Consider the following 19,165-nt stretch of genomic DNA (forward strand, 5'->3'; position numbering starts at 1 on the left):
AGGAACAGCACAGATAAGTCATAAAAAGCCTAAAGCACCAGCTTTAATCCTTCTGTCTGCATGTTCCAGTGCTCTGACAGAACTACCCAGCACCTCACTGCTGCCCAGTGCAAAACACCAGTTTGACCATCACTATTTATCTCAGAAACACTGAGACACTATTTATAACCCTAAACTTTATCAACACACCACAAACTTCCCCAACAACTGCTTAATAGCAGTTCATTTTTTTAACCTGCCCATTTATAAATTATTGACTTAAGGATATTAATGTTTCTGTTATAGAAAATAGCTGGATTTCTCTGTGATCATGGGCATTGTAGATTTCTTTATTTAAAAGCCCTGGAGCATGCCTCTGCCAGTGTTACATAAGACTTCAGCCAGCACAGCACCGTGATAGAATGAGCCCAGGTATTATTCTCTTATCCTAAAAGCTGCACTAGGCAAGAAAAGCTTAACAAACCTCCATCACACAGGTCTATAGTGGCACCAAAAAAGGTACTCAGGAAACAGATAAGCAGGAGCTCATCTTTCTTTTGTTGAGGATAAGCCCAAATTTGGGAGCTCTCCCACCCTAATCTATACAAACAAGTGGTGCAGCTCAGTATGGATGCAATTATACAGAGAGCTAAAGCTTTCCACTCCTGGATCAAGAAGGGCTTAAGCTCACTTGGAGACCTGATGTGGTTAAAACAGATGAGAAATAATCTGCAATTTTCAAAAAGGGAAGTCCCCCAGCCTTGCAGTGGCAGAGGCAGCTGTTCAGCACTCCATCTCTGATCTCTGTCCTATGTACTACTGCCAGACAGGCTTAAATAATTGCATAGGGGAAGGAGGGGAGAAATTTATACATCTTAATTAAGTGTTTAACATGCAGGTCAGACTGTCTGAAAGCTAATAAAATATTTGTTATTAGACAATGTTGGAACCCCAACATTATACACAAATCAAAATCATATTTCTATGTGACCACTCACCAAAAGCTCCTCATGTGAAATAATTAAGCTGTATTACTTTTCATTATTTAGCTGGACAGAGAATAGATTAAGTACACTGATGGAGAAAAATAGAATTTATACTGAAATGCTCTTAAAAAGACAAAGTACCAAAATTATGTTTTTAACTACAAGCCAAATCCCACCGATGGCAACACAAGAGGCTGAACTGTGCAGAACAGAAGTTCCCAGTAGGAATGAATTAAAACCAAACAATTTAGATTTCCTCCCCTGCCCTTCCACATCATTTTAGTCTAGAGAGGTTTTCTAATGAAGTTCAGAGTGAAGTTCCCCATACAGACACCAAGGGGAAAGGAAGACAGGGAGGCAGGAATGAACACATGGATACAGGCAGGGAATTTATCAGCTCGTTTGCTGGCAATGTTCTCTAAAGTGAAAATATAAAACCAAGTGAATGAGTCCAATGCAAGGGAAGATGCTTTAAGGCAAACTAAAGATCTGTGGGTGCTGGTCAGTGGGGAGGAGGCTGTAAAACACCACAGACATCTGATCAATCCTTGCCAACCGGTGTGAAAACGGTCTCATCTCATCCATCTAATGGCAAACGTCTGTGGTAAATTCCTCAGTTCAATTCCTCTCACACTTCTGGCTCATGCACACACTGCTCTGCTGACAACTGGGAATCCAGCTCTTAATTATCATTCCAGCCAGAGCAGCTCCTGCTCCTCTGATCCTGCCTCCCCTTCAGGCTGGATTACTTTGGTGTTTGTGTTTCCTCAGGCAGGAGGGCTGGATCCGACCAAGAGCCGAGACTGATTCTGGTGCAGCATCCTCTCAGCATCTCTCCCCAGCCAGAGCCCAGGGCACCCTGGATTGTCACTGCAGCAGCAGCACTGAGAGCATCTTTAAATTGCCTGCACCCTACTCACAAACACACTTCAAGTGAAGGAAATGAAGCTGAACATTATGTAATGCACATCCAGGAACTTAAACAGTCCCTGGGAGTATCATCAAAATTTTACTCAGTCTTTTCTGTCTTCCTCAGACATCCCCAGTACAGTCTGTCATTGCTGATTTGCATCAATGCAATCTGGTTAAATCATCCTGCAGCAGTGGGAAAGGAGTCAATGTCCCCACTGAACAATGTTTAGAAATCAACAATCATCAATTTCAAATGTTACAGTGTACATTTTGCTTTCATTGGGTAACTCTAAGCATAAAAAAGCTGTTAAAAATGCTTTCACTCCTCAGCCATACAGTAATTAAGGCCCAAGGTATGAATTTCTCCTTTGAGGGTGTGTCAGACAGATTCTGAGTTTTGTTTAATTTCATCAATTGGTGCATGAACACCTCTCTCTTATCAGGCAATCAAGGAATGAGTGCAAATAAACTCTCCTTGCCACAGCCCCTCCTTGAAGAACAGTTGTGCATCACAACTCCTCACTTGCTACAGAGGTTTGTCAGTGTATCAGTTTTGTTCTGGCTTGCAACTATTCTCAGGGGAAAAAAGGAGCGATGGAACACTAAAACCAAGAAGATTCCAGATATCCATCCTTCAGTAGGTACTGGCATTGAGATCAAACCTGGTTCAATATCCAGGGAACTTTTTTATTCAGCATTTCAGAATGGAAAGTCCCAAAATTCAGCCCAAGTGGCCACAACCAGCTCAGTGTTGCTGCTCACCTGCCCTGGGGCCAGCCCAGGTGTTCTCCTGTGCATGGGCACCAGGGACACCCATTATTGTGGTGTCTGAAGAAAAACATTCATCTGATAAATACAGGACTGCTTATCCAGCTCTTGCCTTTCCCCAGCATAAGGCTGGGATGACTAAGAGGAAGCAGAAGAAATTCGCCCCCTCACACCCACAAACTCTGAACTATTCGGTTCCAGTAAAATGCAGAAGGGGCAGGAGCTCTCTGTAAGCTGAGATATTTTGAGATATCCTATCAACAAGCTCCAACTAAGTTCACAGACACGAGGTACCACGAATTTTGAAACAGCAAGACCTGGACTTGGCGTAGGAAGGTGCCAAAAATTCAATTAAGGGTTGAATGCTAGTACCTTGTACTTGTCAGACAGGTTGAAAAAATGGGTTATAATTTCCTTTTCTTTTACACCTTTACAGAGGGTTTTATAAAGAAACTAATTTATGGCTTTAAAAACCTACAAAATAAAGCTGTGATACATTGCCTTGGTTCCTCAGCACACAGAGACTAAACTAAGATTAGTTGCCTTCAAGATTACTCTTGGCTACCTGCAAGCTAAACACCAAAGGTGTGGGAAGTACAAATGAGAAAAACTGCTGATTCCTGATCAGTGTGTTAAAAAAAAACCCTGGGAGGAAAACAAGTGTGGTTACAGCTCTGATTACATTGTCTCCTGTAAGGAGCAGCTGCAGGAGCAGACAGAAGTCTGGCAGAACGATTTGATAAAGCAACAGACGGATTTGCTCAGGGAACAAGACCTGCTGGGTCAGAGGAAAAGCCCTATGTGGATCCAGGTAGGAACTGGGGGATTCTCCTTCCCCCCACAGCCAAGCAGAACAGCATCATGCCTGTGGCAGGTGAATCATGGAAAGATGTAAGTTTGGTGAAATTCAGGCACTGCTGCTTTGCCAGCTGGTAAATACACTGCAGGTACCTTGACTCGGAATTCTTGCTGGCAATCACATCTACCAATAAGTATCAGAGAGAGGCACCACCTAAATAATAACAACAGTTTAGAAAATGGGCACAGCTTAGACAATGAACCCAAGTTCCCCTGCACAAAGAGCCCCCTGAGCCCCAGCTGAGCACAGGGGATGCAGGAGCAGTCAGTGAGCTCCTCAGCTGTTCCCCAGACCAGGAATGGTTGTCATGGCTACCCTGAAGGATGTGCAGAGGAGGCTCCCAGTGATGTCCACGATTTGCTCCCAGCTAGTTCAGGCTTGCCTCAGGCCCTACAACAACAGGGGAACGTGGCTGCTACCACAAACCTCAAGCTTTTTACAAAACCACCCAGTCCACTGCCGAACAACACAAGAACAGCCTTTTCAGTTCCTTCTGCTTTGTCCAGCAACACAACCTGTCAGATTTTTATTTGAAGACTGGACCAAAATTGCACCTCCAGCCAGCACTACTGGAGCAAAAGCATTCTCACCTCCAGAATGTGGTGGTTTTACCACAGGAAAACCCCACAGAAGTAACGTGACACTTCCTCCCATCATCTGCTCACTGTGTTCATCCCCTTTTCCTCCCCAGCACTCAGCCCCTCTTTCTGTCCAGCACAGGGGCTGAGAAATAAAGCTCAAACCTGAGCTGGCTCCACCTGAGAAACAATTTCTTTTCCACAGCCAGGAAAACAGGCAGGTATGTAGGGGATAGCAGTGCATCAAACATCCTGCTGGGGAACCCAGAGCCAGCAGTGCTCACACCTGGGGCCGCCACACAGAGCCTGGCTGGAGGTGAGAGCAGCCAAATCAAACACCAATCCTCTCAGAACTGATACACAGTTCAGGTGTTATTGCTTAGAACCACCAGAATACAGCCAAGGAAATGGGAAAAGAACTAAATGTCCATTAAATGTTTTAAGCTACAGCTATCGAGGACAGTGCAAGCAGCATATGAAAGGATCTCCAAAGTACTTTGGGCATTTGTAGTACAGTCCCTGGCAGTGGTGACAGCCCTGGGAAACTCTACATCCCTTGGGCAGCAGGCAGGCACATCCCTGTGTGACTGCACTATGACATGTGCTCCATTTAGCCAGCAAGGCAGCTCCTTCATGTTAGGGCATGTACGTAACATTTTCAGCGCTGCAAAAAAATGTTTATCCCTAAAAAATGTTTACCCTTAGCCTGTGTGAGCAGCTGACCTTGTCAAGCAGAGACTCTACAGACACATGTGGAACCACTGAACTTGTTGGAATCAGTTTGGCTCAGTGCAATGACATCTATATCTCAATCTGCACAAACACTTATTAATAAGTTAAGAGATTTTATCACCATCTGTCAATTATGGTGCCATTGCATTCTGAAGCAGGAATCCTTGAGGTTAATTTCATTAGAGAGCAGCACAATGGTGATATAAGAAATAGTGGGGAATTTAAGCCTCCAGTATAGAGTGACTAACACAAGGAAGACCCATTCCACAGGAAGTGTCTGGACCCCACTAAAACCCTGCTCTCCGACACACAGCCAAGTCATGCCCTTCAGGATTCTTCATTTCTGTTTTTTTTAAATGACCCCATGGCACCAAGAGCATTGAGAAAACCTGAAAGGCAAATGGTACACTGAAAATTTTCATATTGACATTTTTTTCCATTGAATCCCAAATGTTTTTAAACTTTCATGGAGCTTGGCACTGAGTCACTAACCTGCTGAGGCAATTATGCAACCCAAAGTTGTCTTAATTGCGCTTCCTCAAGCGTATTCCCTCAGCTCCAATTAAAAAATAAAAAGAGATGCTGAGAAGCCATGTCCAAAATACTTAAATTTGAATAGCCTAAAGCGAACATCTAAATACATGTCTAGACAATTAAAAAAGGTGGTCTTGTTTCCAAATCTACTGCTGTAAGGCCTGCAGTTGGGAAGAGTCAGATGCAATTTCTCTGTTTGTTTCTTCTGTCTAGGAGAAACAAATTTTTAGAAATACTTTGGCAGAGTGCCTTATTTTTGACAGCTCCAGTGTGCCCCACAAAGTAAGAGCTATAAATAAGAAAACACAAAACCCACAAGCTCTGTGAAGGAGAAAATTTGAAGCATTATGGAACTTGGGGATTCTGAAAGGTTCAGAACTTGGGGGTGTGCCTGTGGCTCATCTGAGGAAGTCAACACAGTCTGCCTGGGGAGTTTCAAGGCTTGGGACTGAAATACTACACAGGATCTGCTGTGTAGACAGGCAGACTAAAATGGGGGGCTCTACCTGGCAAGTTCCACAGAAACATCTTAGGCACAGACTGTTTGGTTTTGGTGGTTTTTACCATCCATTCCTGTCCCAGTGAGGCTGCCAGCCCTGCACAGCTCTCTGAACGAGTCTCTCCCATGGGCATTGGTCTGCTGGTGAAGATGTTGCCCTGACTGCTGTGGAAGGAGGGACAATGCCCAGACACAGGAGAGGAGTTGGGTCTCAGAGGCTCTCAAAAACCAATTCTGACACATTCTACCTCTGCAATGACTTTTCAGTGAAAAGGCTAATGCAGTGCTCCACTCAGGGTGCGACCATCTAGGGAAGATACCCCAAATGAGACAGCAGCATTCCTTTTCCTCCCTCAGATTTCCTTAGGGCTATCTGGAAAAGGAAGGGTGAGATGTAATTCTGTAATAGTCTCTTTCCATCAGAAGCAGCAGAGATAGAACACTGCAATCAGTTATTTTAGACACAAGAACAACTTCTTGCCTGCCTTGCACATACCACAAATTTCCTTACTTACAGTAAGTCCCATTTCTGTTATTTCCCAGTGAAATTCAGTTGATCATGAAGCTCCCAGTAGCAAGCTCCCACAATAATTTAATTAAAAGGGCAGTAGCTAAGTTTCACCATATGCAACTGCCAGATGCAATCACTGCAGTTGGAGTCTAAAGGCGAGATTCCTGCATGTACTGGAGTGTAGTTTTATAAGTGATGAAAGCTGTCACTTATGTCACAGATATTGCTGTAATGCATGATGATATTACAGTTTCAGCAGCACCAAAATATATTAATACTATATCCTGTGGAAGCATTTACAGCAAGTGAGTTTGGAATACAGCGTTTCAAGCATTCTTCTTGCAACTCCCTATTTATACATAAAGTCACTCATTACTCTGTGTACTTTGCCTGACATTATACAAGCTCTCACAGCCAATTTTAAACCTTCCAAAGTAGGAGGACTAAAAGACACAACTAATTAAGGAGAAACAAAAAAACAGATCAGGAACCCTTTACTACTTAGGGTCATAGGAATAGGAAAAACTGCATGAGAAGTACCTAAATTGTGCATCTCTTGAGGATACACTGATGAATGTCTTTTAAAAGCCCATGATCCAGCTTAGGAAAGTTTTCAAATATCCTTAACAAAACACAATGGACAATGACAATCTTTAAATCATCCCAGAATAACTAAATAGAAAAAGTATATGGTGCGAAACACCATTTCAAAAGACCGAAATAGAAGTTAATTCTTCCATACCTTGCCCATCTCCCTTCACAAGGGCTCCAGAAGAAAAGGGATCAGGCTATGGTATAGCTATGTCAAGATGATGAAGAAAGTTAATTAAAATGCATCAGGATTTCAGAATAGGAGTCTGTCAGTGCATGAACTGAAAGCAAGCATGACATACAAACCAGCTTGTTTTCCTACAAAATAATATTGACTTCAGCCTTGCAATCAACACTGGGCTCCATTTACATTTAGGTAACGTCCCTCTTTCCAGGAGAGTTATTATTCACTTCTGTTAACACTTCTGAGATCAGAATTACTTTCTTACAGTACAGTAATAAGACAGAGATTGCTTTAGAGAAAAAAAAAAAACAACAAACAATTAACCCCAGCATTCAAAGTAGATGTTATACCCTGATTAATTACCAGCAGCAATTCGTCATTACCAGGCTGTTTATAATGCATGGACACCGTTCCTCCAACGCTTCTCTGCCTCATGGTCCCTTTCTCCATGGAAAACTCAGGATTGCAGCAGCCACTGCTGAGCTCCCAGCCAGTCCCAATCACTCCTGGGAGCAGCTGCACACCTCAGAGAGCCTGTCCTGACAGCCTCAGTGCTGACAGCAGCACCAGATCAGTGCTGAGCACCCCAGAGCTGCTGGCATCAGCACCCAGGACACAGCCACCAGCTGAGAGAGCTGTCCTGGCACAGCCAGGAGCCAGGCAGGGCCTAGGAAAGCCCAGGTTTAAAACCAGCTGAGAGAGCTGTCCTGGCAAGTGCACCCAGCCCGCCCAGCAGAGCCACGGCTGAGGCACCAAATGAGAATGAAAAATGTCTCAAAAGCTGGTCTAGCACCAAGTCTGCAGAGACAAAAGGGTGAGAAATAAGAGTCGCCTGGGGGGTTCAGTTCTGAACCAGAAAAATGGAGTCACTGAGCAAGGACATTTCAGCAAAATCAGTAACTGAGGGAAAAATTTAGCTTTAAGCCTCTCCAAATATTTCTCTAACATAGCAGAATAACATCTGTTACAAAGTACAGACTATTTTTTCTAAAAACTACAGAATAATCTCGATGCCAAATTCAGCCAGTAGCAGGATTTTTTCACTCTGTATTTTTCACAGTGGAAAAACAAGGAAAACAAGTGGAAAACCTCCAATAAGGCATTCCATAAGAATTTCTTTTTGATCTGAAGGACGTTGATCGCTGATCTTCCCAAAGGAGTGAGAAGCATGGGAATTTCACATGGAGAAGAGAATTAAACTCCTCTTTGCTCCTACCCTAAGGCCAGTTCCAATTCTTGCCTCTCAGGCCTCAGCATCACTGCTATTTACTTTGCTGGTATTTTTCATATATTCTCAAATATTTTCAATTGTCTCTTATCTCCATGGCTTCTACAACTCCACAAGTCTGGTTTTAAATTACTTGCACTTGAGAGCAGCTCTGCAAATATCTTAGGAAAGCAAGCAACCAGGACACCTGCCCTTTTACAGACAAGACTCCAGACACCAACACAGACAAGTCAGGAGGAATGAACCACCCAGTACGGCACAGTGGACAGAATCACCACTAAAATCCTCATGCTTTTATCTCCACATCATCATTCGTGTCCTTGTTTCTTCACAAGCATCCATGAATTTACCAAGTCAAGGAAAGAAAAACAAACAAAATCCAACAAATGGGACAGTAGCAGCCTCATGCTGTTCCAACTCGGAGAGCTGGCAGGGCATGAAAACAAGACGTAAGCTTGGTGCCCTGCATGTGTTTCTGAATTGTTCGGAGAGAATATCTGGAACAACAGCAGCTTTAAGGGATAAACTGTAAAGTCAGAAACAGAGAGGCAGCGAGGAAAAACTACCTCTTGCTGTTCAAGCATCTTATCTAGAACAGAAGACACACAACGACCAAAGAGTTTTTTTTCAGTCAGAGGCAAAAAACAAGCCTTGTTTTACTGGGGGGGAATAAAATACTCACTTTTTGTTCTGATAGTTTAATTTATCCTGGCCTTGGAGCCTTGTGGCTATTGAAACATCACTCTTGGCTCACCATGGACAAAAGCTCAGTTCAGAGTCCAGAACTCAAGCTGTGCCTGGAAGGTGGAATCTGGCCTTGGAGCTCACTTCTGTGCTCACTGTTCAAGCCTCATTGGTTTGTGTTTATGGGAACTGACGCTGTTCCAAGTACCCACTCCATGATGAGCCATTTAAACACCACATGGAGGGAGCTGAATTTGTCTTAATCTTGCTTATTCTCCCACACAGAGGAGTTTGCATCACGTTAGACCTGACTGTAAATGCTGCAGCAATTCCCATGAACAAGAGCAATCACAAAGCACTGGAGGAACAGACCACTCGTGCTGTGCTCTGCTGGCTCACATCTACACACCCTCCCTGAGGCTCCAGGAACACGCTCGTGCTGTGCTGTTCAGAGGATGTCTGGGGGTTTTTTTGGTTGGGTGGTTTGCATTTGGTTTTGTTTTCTTTTAAGATTTTTATCATTTGAAACTCCAATACCTTAAAGAAAGGAATCAAATAATTTCTAACACCCAGAATGAAAACTGAAGGTTTAAACTGAGGTTGAAACCTCTTTGTTTCCCCTCCCCAAAACAAACTGCCTGTTTTCCAGTAAGTCTCAGCTGTCTTCTTATGGCAAGTTAATATTAATTCAACCTTTTGCTACAAGACTGTGCCACTACTCCCAATTTTTGTATGACAAGCTATGATTCATGTGCGTCCAGTATTTTCCATTGGTTGGTAACATACACCCTTATTTAAAATTAGGTTAATCTTTTTAATTACAGTGGCTTTCAAAACTAAGTAGGTTAACCTGAATTCTTGTGCCTATATATAAGATTCCACTTTTCAAGCTTTAGATGGGTTATCCAGTTTTTATATCTAAATTAAGTTGTCAAAGAGGCTTGGTGGACAGCTGCACCTCAAAGCAAGGAATTCAGACCCAGTTTGTGCCAAACAGTTCCATCAATATAGTCACAGAAGAAAAAATACTTTAATTTTCACTCAATCTGTCTTAGCAGCAAACTCATTAGGCACACAGACCTCCTGGAGCTGGTGCAGCTGGATGAGAAGCAGCGCCCAAATTACACACATTTTTTTAGTTAGTCACCACAGGACAGCTATTGCACAGGATCCAAATACACCCCCAGGTGTAAATGGGCAACAGCTCATCTCTCACTGCACCCAGACTCTGCCAATCCTTGAGGCAGCACACAAAGATCAGCTGTGCACCTTGTGGGTTCTGCAGCTCAGCCACCTCTGTCTCATCAAAGTTTATCATTGGGACACATGAGACACCAAAATTACAGCTGGCTCACTTCAGAGCATGAAATCATCCACCCAAAATTACTTTTAGCTTTATTTCTTCTTTGCTCAAATTCAGCCATGGCAGAATATACAGAACCATACTACCTGGAAGTGGAGAGCAACACTGAGATTTGTTGTTTGAAGCAGTAAGGTGCCTGTGTAGAGGTGACAGCAGCTCCACTGGATCAAGTGTCCAAACCTGTGGGACATTCAGAGACATGAATTTCTGCACTTAAAGAGCAACCAGCTGAGACATCAGTGCTTGTTTCCATAAAAATACAGGGAAGCCCAGAGCAGAAGACATCCAGCCTTTGCCAGACCTCTGTTTTCCAGCTCCCAAAGCCCACAGTAACCAAGGCTACTAATAATGGACCACAAGTTCACTACACTTCTCCCCACAATGCTACATTAAAAAACTTGACTTTAAACAGTCCAGTCATCACCACACAGAGCTGCAATATTTGTGTGCTTACTGTGGCTCCCAAATACAATATTAGTGATGTCAGACACGGCCATGCACTTGCCCAGGCAAGACTCAAGTTTATGTCTCTATAGAGCCAGAAATTAATAGCCTAACACTTGTTTTCCCATGATTCAGAAGTTTTCAGGAATTGTAACAATGTACTAGGAGAAGCAATGAAAGGCCTAGTAAAATAATGGATTAAGAAAACTCTTAGTACAGCAAGACTTGAAAACACACTTATCACAGCTGTAATTACAAGCCTGAATGGTCACAGCTGATCCCTAACCTCAGACACTTTTTCACTCCTATTCAGCGAGTTTGTGTTAGGGAAAAAATCTTTACTGGGGCCTTATTAAACAAACATTTCCTTCTTCTCATTTTAAAGGTCCTACTTGTTTAACCTGTCTTATACAGAAAGAGTCAAACCATGACACTACAAAATTAGAGCTTAACTACCTCAAAGTCCTCAGGTTGTTCAAATTTTCAGAGGTCTTTTTGCTGAATGGCTTCAGGGAGAGAAATATTTACCTCCTGTTTGACAGTGGCAACTCCCCATTCACTCCCTCCAGGAACTATTGAGATTACTTTATCCAGAAATCCAGACTAGAAATCTTCCCCTGCAATGTCCTGATCAAACTGGGGATTTTGCTGTGTATTTATTTGGTTTATGATACTGTCAAAGAGGTCAAGGTGGTTACTGTGGGGAAGAAAGCTTACATTTGGCAGGCACTCAAGCAGTGCCTTTCAAAAACCAGGAGTATTCCCCTAGGACTGAGTGAGACACAGCCTGGCTGCAAATTCTTTAGGGCGGGTGTTTACTTTTTAATTGGACTAACAACGATGCCAGTTGATGTAGCCAAGTATGAAATTAATATGGATTTAAAAGCTCAAACTTGGCCAGTTTGGGGATGTTTTATTTTAGTCCGTCTCTTTGATACCAATCGTGGAGGGAGAAGAAAAAAGGCATTAAAATATTGTTCTGATTGTGTATGCACAGTGGATGGGACAAACCGAGTTTCAAACTGTAGTGAGAAAACATCAGGCTCAACTTAAACAATAGAATTTTGCTGGCAAACACAAGAAAGCTCTGGAAAAGGTTGCCTGGGGAGGTCTCTACCCATAGCCACTACATGCCATGGTTTTGGTTCAATGATTTTGGAATCCTTTGCCAAAGCAAGCCAGTATGGTTCAAGCCTCTGTTCTGTGTCAGAGATGGGAATGCAGAAGTCATCCCTGGTTTATGAGTTTTATGGCTGGCATAGAAACCTCCTCAGCACCCCAGTTCTGTTCACTGTGCAGGTCTGATTTATTTAAAAAAACCTGAAAAATTGGAATTGTTTTCCCTTGGCTTAAACTAACACGACAAAAAATAATTTGAGCTGCTCAGAAAATGTTGTGTGTTTAGCTGCTTGATCCGTAAGTGGAAAAAAGCTAATTACACAACCCATTTAGGCATTTAATGTCCCAGGGCCAAGTCACTCTATGTCCACAGAAAGCATTAATAAACATGGCTTATCTCACTTTATGAAAGTTGTGATTACCATTTTTCAATAACTGCAGCTATCAGCAGCATTTCACCTCTCCTACCTTATGAAACTGAACCCAAACAGCAAAACCTATTTGAATTCAGCACAAATGCGAATTTATTTGGAACATGTTCTCTTTTTGCTCCTATGTAAAATGTCAAAATTCAGGGCTGGATTTCTCAAACTGCAGCAAATCAGGGCTCAGCTGGAAACAACAGGAGCAGCCAAGCACATGAGATCAAATAAGCCTCTAGTTTGATGCCTAAATGGGAAGTAAATATTCAAGGGTAAAAAAAAAAATAAGAAGAACACAAAATAAGCCTGCCTGCTCATTTTCAGAGTTGTTACATTTTAAAATCTATCTGTAGAAATGGTCCACTTTGCATTTCAGCTATAGAACACACAAGAAATATTTAGGAAGTTTCCTCTATGGAATAAAAACCATCATAGTACTATGTAGTCATAGTCCAAATCCCATTAGTATCAATGGATAGACTTCATAATATTTGGCATGTATGACAATATTACATAATATATATGTGCTTTAAGTCATATATGGGTTATTGAGATCCCACTCTTGAAATGCCACCTAGCTGTTGGCTCCCATTCAATATCAGCCAACTGCCTCTTCCTTGTTCTGACTACAGACAAAACAATTGTAAAGTGGTAGCAAACCCTCATATTTCAATTAGGAGTGAAAGTGAAGAGATTCCCAGAAAGGAAACAAAATGAGTAAATTTTCATGCCACTGAGACATAATGGTTCCAGTATAATGTAATATATAGGGGAGCTTTATGAATTATATGGTAAATTACCTTCAAATATATATATATATTCCAACAAAATATACACATCAGCAGCCTTTTATATGCTTAGTTTGCTACAAAAACATGCTGGCAACTCAGGATAACACAGAAAGGTCTAAATACCAACTTACTCGGTAGTGCTAGAAATCCCTGTTTGCATTAGCAAATTATGAATTTTTAAGATTTTTTAAAGGCATTTTTACCACATTAAAGCCAAAAAGCAAACCTGCTAAGACCACCATGCCAGGTCCTTTTCCTAGAAACTTCCAAAACTTAAAGTGGTTCATCCAATGTATGCACACAAGATTGGCATAAGGTTAAGTCTTATGATTTTAAGAGTTTTTCATCTGAAAAATATTCAGACTTTTACTGTAACCAAGAAAAAGAGCCCATCCCCACAGGAACTTTAATCTCAGGTGAATCCATTTCAGAATCCACATTACTCAGGCATAGAAATATTCCAAAGCAAATGGGAAAAAAAAAAGAAAGGAACTAACAAGAAAAAAATAAGCAATTTCCCTAAGCATTTCCATAGCTTGCATAAAGACATCAATTACCATAGCTTGTCTTCTAAATTAATGATTCACAGTGATGGATTATTCATGCAAGTCGGCCAGCTGAACATTACACTTTGACTCTGGGGAGAAAGTATAGCATGTCTTAATTAACTAGATTTTGTATATGCCAAAAGATACCCTGGAAAACTTTATTTCTCTAGTCAACCAGGTAAAATGTGAGCAAACAGAACTAATGGTAATTGAAATATGCAAAAATCTTCCATAGTTTCAGAATCCATATTTAAAGTGAACTTGCAAGAGCACATTGCCTCAAGTGAGCTCTGTAAAATAGATCCAAATTGCCATTTTGTTGAATGAACTGACTTCAGATCTGCTCCACTTAAGCGTGAAAAAGATGGAAATTTCACATTAATATGCTGCTTCCTGCCCCGGCACAACCTTGCAAGGCTTCAGTGACGGCACAGTTTCTTGTTTCTAAAGGATATCAAGTATTTTCTTGACTGAAATGCAACTCAACACTGAAATTTTCTATGAGTGAATGATAGGTTATTATTCCAAATATTTTCCAAATGAATGCTGTGTTCTAATGGCCTCTTTGAAAATACATAACATTTATGTGTTGTGCCAGTCCATAGATGCTATTTGTTACTTTGGTCAGGATGGTGCAAAACACCCTTACAATTCCAACAATATCTGGGATCTGCACTTATTGGCTTTCAAAGTGTTCTTCAATCATGGTATTGAAAGATTTACAAAATAAAAATGGGAATGCCATGATAAATGTTGCAATTTATCCTTCAAGTAAATAATAGGAATGATCCAATGTCTCTAAAAATCTATAGCAAGCTGCTGTGAGCCAGCAAAGATCACCATGGCTGATGAATGATACGCCCAGCTAGTTGCTTACATGGCTTATATAGACTGAGGTTGTTAGAAGTATTAATCACAGTCAAATAGGCCTTTACCTGTAACAAATTAACCCCAGATGCTTCACAGCCATTCACAGCTTTTATGAGTAGGAAGAGTCTGTTTTCATTTTATACAGGAAAAACGTAGGTTGAGTAAAGATTAAGTGACTTGTCCACTACCAAAAGATCTAAAAACAAGGAACTTTTTCCCCTTCTTCCCTTAAAATTATCCAATCCATTGGTGTTACCTTCTCTGAGCTCCTGGGAAAATCCTAGAGCCTTTGAAAGCAAAAAGTTAATTTTGTCCTTGTTGTCTCAGTGCTTCAGCAATATTTCCAGGGATTCTTCCAAAGCCCTACAATTCCTAAGGAATTAAATAATAACTCCAGGATAGGATAGTTACATGGATAAGGATTAGGAAAGGATGGTGCAAATCAATTTAATTAGTCTCTACCAATGCTGAGATGACAAATAGCGGGAACACATTTTCATACCTCTGTCTCCATAGGGCTTTCACAAAAGGTAACAAAGATCCTTATGAGACCCAGCTCTTTGTAACAATTCTTAGATGCAGATTTGAATTTCTGCTGCTTTTCTCCCCTTCCAAATATGAGATGTCCTTGTGTTCTTCTTGGGAAATATGCTTCCATCACTTCAAGAACTTGTTTGCATCGTGACTGAGTGAAAGCTTGTCCCCTTGCAGCCAAAGGGTATTTTGCTGTCACTTCATATATGGGGACCTGCTATGTGTTATGTCAAATCCACAAGTGCACTGTGTTTTAATATTGCATGCACATTTTCCTCCCTCACATTTCTATATGATAAACTACTAATGGCATTTTTTGCTTCATGCATATCATCCCCTCAAAATAGATCTACTTACAGTCAATTTGATTCTTACTCACTGTCATGGGTATCTTATATGCCCTGCTGCTCCACATCCCCTGTAATTAAATATTTCTGCTTGCTTTTTTTTTCTCTAATATTTGTTTTCCTTGGTATCTTCTCATATATCTAATATCCTGCTTTCTTTAGTATTTTAACAGAGGCATGGTAGGAAGAGCAGATGGGAACTGTCAGCTACAGATGATGCCAAGTAGCTTCTGAGCAAGTGGAGACTCCAAAAGCTCCGAAATCCCTGTGGGGTTTGGTGACACCAGGACATTCCCTGTGCCTCAGAGATGTGGGGAGGACTAATCCAAGGTGCTGCAGCCAACTCAGAGCAATCACAGCTGGTGCCTGCAGTGGCCACACAGGTGACAGTGAGGTGGGGAGCTGCAGGCAGGCACGCACAGCACAGGACTCCAAGAAGAACATGAGTAATTACAACTACAAAGCACCACAAACACAATTCTTGCAGCAGTGGCAGAAGACAGGAGCCTTAGAGGTTAAAAGAAGCAGAGATTTGTGAGCACACTCTGCAGAAGTACAGAGCACTGTGGGCACAGCAGAGGAAAGCAGAGCATGGAAAGGGAGATCCCTGTGGACAGGCGTGGGCATGGAGGGAGGCAGATAAAGCAGGCCAGCGGATTGAGAGGGAAGGCCCAGCTCAGATACAGAGGAATGACCAGAGGCAAAGGCAAAAGAGCCCTCCCAGACTTTCACTATTTCCAGCTGGGGACAACACATAATCCCTATCTGTCACACTTAAGTCAGCATTACTGCAGGATGGAAATGAGATCACAGCAACCACATACCAGAGCAGTGTTCAGCTCTGCATCTCCCAGGTTTAATTTCCAACTTCTGGATGGCTGCTCCTCCTAACCCTTGGCTTGTATCTCTTCAGATTCTCATACCCTGCTGTCCTTCCCAGCTTCCCCAGACCACAGATCTCCACCAATAGCTCCCTTGGACAGACAGAATCAGGAGAGCAGATGTGTTGGTGTATCTTGTGACTGGACTAATCACAACCAGAGTCCTTTGCCACAGCAAAAAAGAAGCTGCTCCATAGCACGTGCAGTCATGAAACAAGATCTGGTTTGTCACTCTAGACCAAGAAAGTGTAGTAGGCATATTAAGCATTAATCTAAAACTCTTCTCTCATCTTCAACTCAAACATCAGCTTTGTCAAGTGTTATCTGAATCCTTATTTTAGAAATGTGGAGTCAGCTTCAGTTTTTTAATTTTTTTTTAAATCAAAACCCTACATTCTGCCTGTAATGTTACTGTGAATAAACAGTGTTACTTGAATAAAGGTTTTATTTACCATATGCAATTGCACATTTTAAAAATAAAATAGAATTACTACAGTGTTTTAAAAGTCCATATCCAGTTTAATAAGAGACTAGTTTATTCCTCTTGAGTACTTGTAAGAGTCATTAGACATCTTTCAACTCCCACTAATTACTTTGTTTTTGGCAGACATTAGTGTTTCCTCCTCCTGCTTTTTTGAATAAATCTGAAATTAACAAGTCAATAAACTGACATATTTACAGTAAAAATAACTCGGTTCCCCTGTCTTCTTCCTCCCACTTCTCATATCTCTTAGCAGATGAAAAGGTCATCATTCACCTACAGGCTTTACACACACTTGTGGGGACTTGGGCACTTTCCCTTTGCATCAACCTCATCTCGAGTTAAAGACCTGATGTTACAGAAGCTGTTCCTGTCGTCTTAGGTTTTGATTAATTGCTTTAAATAGTTTAGAAACTGGAGCAAATGCTTCTTTTGAGAAAAAGATATCTGAGAGAGAAAACATGAGTTGCTTCAGTGAACTCCAATTGCTGTTGAAGTACACAGTCATTAAATGCTCCAGGAGCTGCTTTAATTTAAACGTGGAGAAAAAAAAAGCATTGGAAAAGGGCAGTTTTGGTGTACCAATTAAAAAATGATGTCTTAAATCTTTAGACCTTTCTTTTCAACTCCAGCTTATATAACTGAGATGTATGGGGAAAACTAGGGCAGCAAACATCACCTCAGACATGGAGGCAGTCCCCAAACCCTGGCACTTTGCTGCACTGCCAGGGAAGGAGGCAATCTCCAGTGGCTGAGTGATGCTGAGGAGTTCCGACAGCCTGTCTTTGGCAAAGTACCCACGCTCTTAACACTACCTTGACATGCCAAGGGCAGTTAAAAAAATCACAGTGAAAAGTAGATGTCCAAATCCTCCAGCTCACTCCAAACTTGCACAGGAGAATCAAGGCTGGGATGGCATTGCTGCTCAGTACCAGATGCAAAATGCAACTGGTGAGCAGCGTTAGAGCAGTTTGTCTTACTGCAAAGGGAATTAAAGCTTTTGCTTTCTGTGGTAGCTGAGGAGAATTCTCAGAACTACAAAAGCAAAACAAAGCTTTCAGTGTGTTGTGCAGAAAGGTTAACAAGAAAATGAGAGTTCTCTCTCCAAGATGAGGAAATCCCACCCCCCAAACCTACTGCGCGCACAGAAACATGCATGACAAAAATAGAGGGAAAGAGAAAAGCGCTGGAACTGCAGCTCTTCCAGGGTCTGGGGAGATCACTGCTGGCTAACAAGCGCTTGTTTGTACATCTGACATCCCCCTGCACATATGGCACAGCTTCAGTTTTGATTCAGACAGAATAGATCTTTCTAGAAGCAGCAGATTGTCCATTAGGCCCGTCAAGCCATCACGGGGTTGGAACTGTCAGACTCACACAGCAGAGTAGGAACAGAGAGCATTATTAAGCAATTATTTCTTTAGCTCTAATGATGAAAGACTTCAGGGCTGAAGTACACAAAGTACATAAATTAGGGCAAAGACAGCCTATAAATTGGAAGCTAGTTGGTTAAAACTAAATACAACCACATTGTTTTAACTTTCTTCTTCTAGACAGTAAATTACTTGTCATTATTGATTCTTCCTGAAATAAGAGTCTCAAGGTCTGCAAAAACATTTCTCAAGAATTATCATAACACTTAAACACTGAACTAAACCAAAAATCCTTTACAACACATGAGGTCAAATCTCATTAACCCAAAAGCCATACACACATTTAACTCATTAGCTTGTATGAATAAGAAATTTCCTCTTTTCCCATCTCACAGCTACAGCTGCTCTGCAATGACTCTAAAAGCCCAAAAAGGACATGGATAACTCACGCAGCTTTTATCCCATTAGCCACGGTCTGCAGTTCTCATAATCATTAGCTTTGAAGTGTATTAAACAAACCAGAACACGACCTTAGAGCTGATATTTTAATCACACCACATAAGAACAATTCTTTATCACAGATACTTCATTAAGGCCACCAAACGAGATGCTACTGAGAGCTACCAAGCCACAAGCAGGCAAGGAACTGTCCTCACATTACTTTAGAGCTACAGACCTTCTCCAACATAACCTTCCTAGTGACTGCACTAAGGTATTTACACCATAAATAAACACATTCTTAATGGGATCGATGCATCCATACATCCCAGTCATTTTATACTGCTTTAAATGCCAAGTACAGAGGGAAAATAAGTACCAAAAACTTCACCGCTATTACTGAACCATGGGATTCATTCTTTTGTCTTGAAGTGGCTACAGTTTTATGTCCAGGACTATTTCACAAAGACATTTCACATTTACAGAAAATGTAACCTTCTGTCAATTCA

The 19,165-nt window shown here is 41.6% G+C and overlaps 1 protein-coding gene across 2 annotated transcripts in view; it reads right to left on the minus strand.

Moving 5' to 3' along the window:
- The window catches only part of SERPINI1 (serpin family I member 1), a 44,396-nt gene that overhangs the window by 22,423 nt on the left and 2,808 nt on the right, over positions 1-19,165 (minus strand). Inside the window, exon 2 of one of the 2 annotated variants that reach the window (XM_015637696.3) lies at positions 10,495-10,588. The exons of the other annotated variant lie outside the window; for it this stretch is intronic. The gene's annotated coding sequence lies outside the window, so the exon portion shown is untranslated. The remainder of the gene's footprint in view (positions 1-10,494; positions 10,589-19,165) is intronic. 2 annotated transcript variants of the gene reach the window in all.

Source organism: Parus major, chromosome 9 (genome assembly GCF_001522545.3).
Source record: "Parus major isolate Abel chromosome 9, Parus_major1.1, whole genome shotgun sequence".
In the NCBI taxonomy this organism is placed as follows: domain Eukaryota; kingdom Metazoa; phylum Chordata; class Aves; order Passeriformes; family Paridae; genus Parus; species Parus major.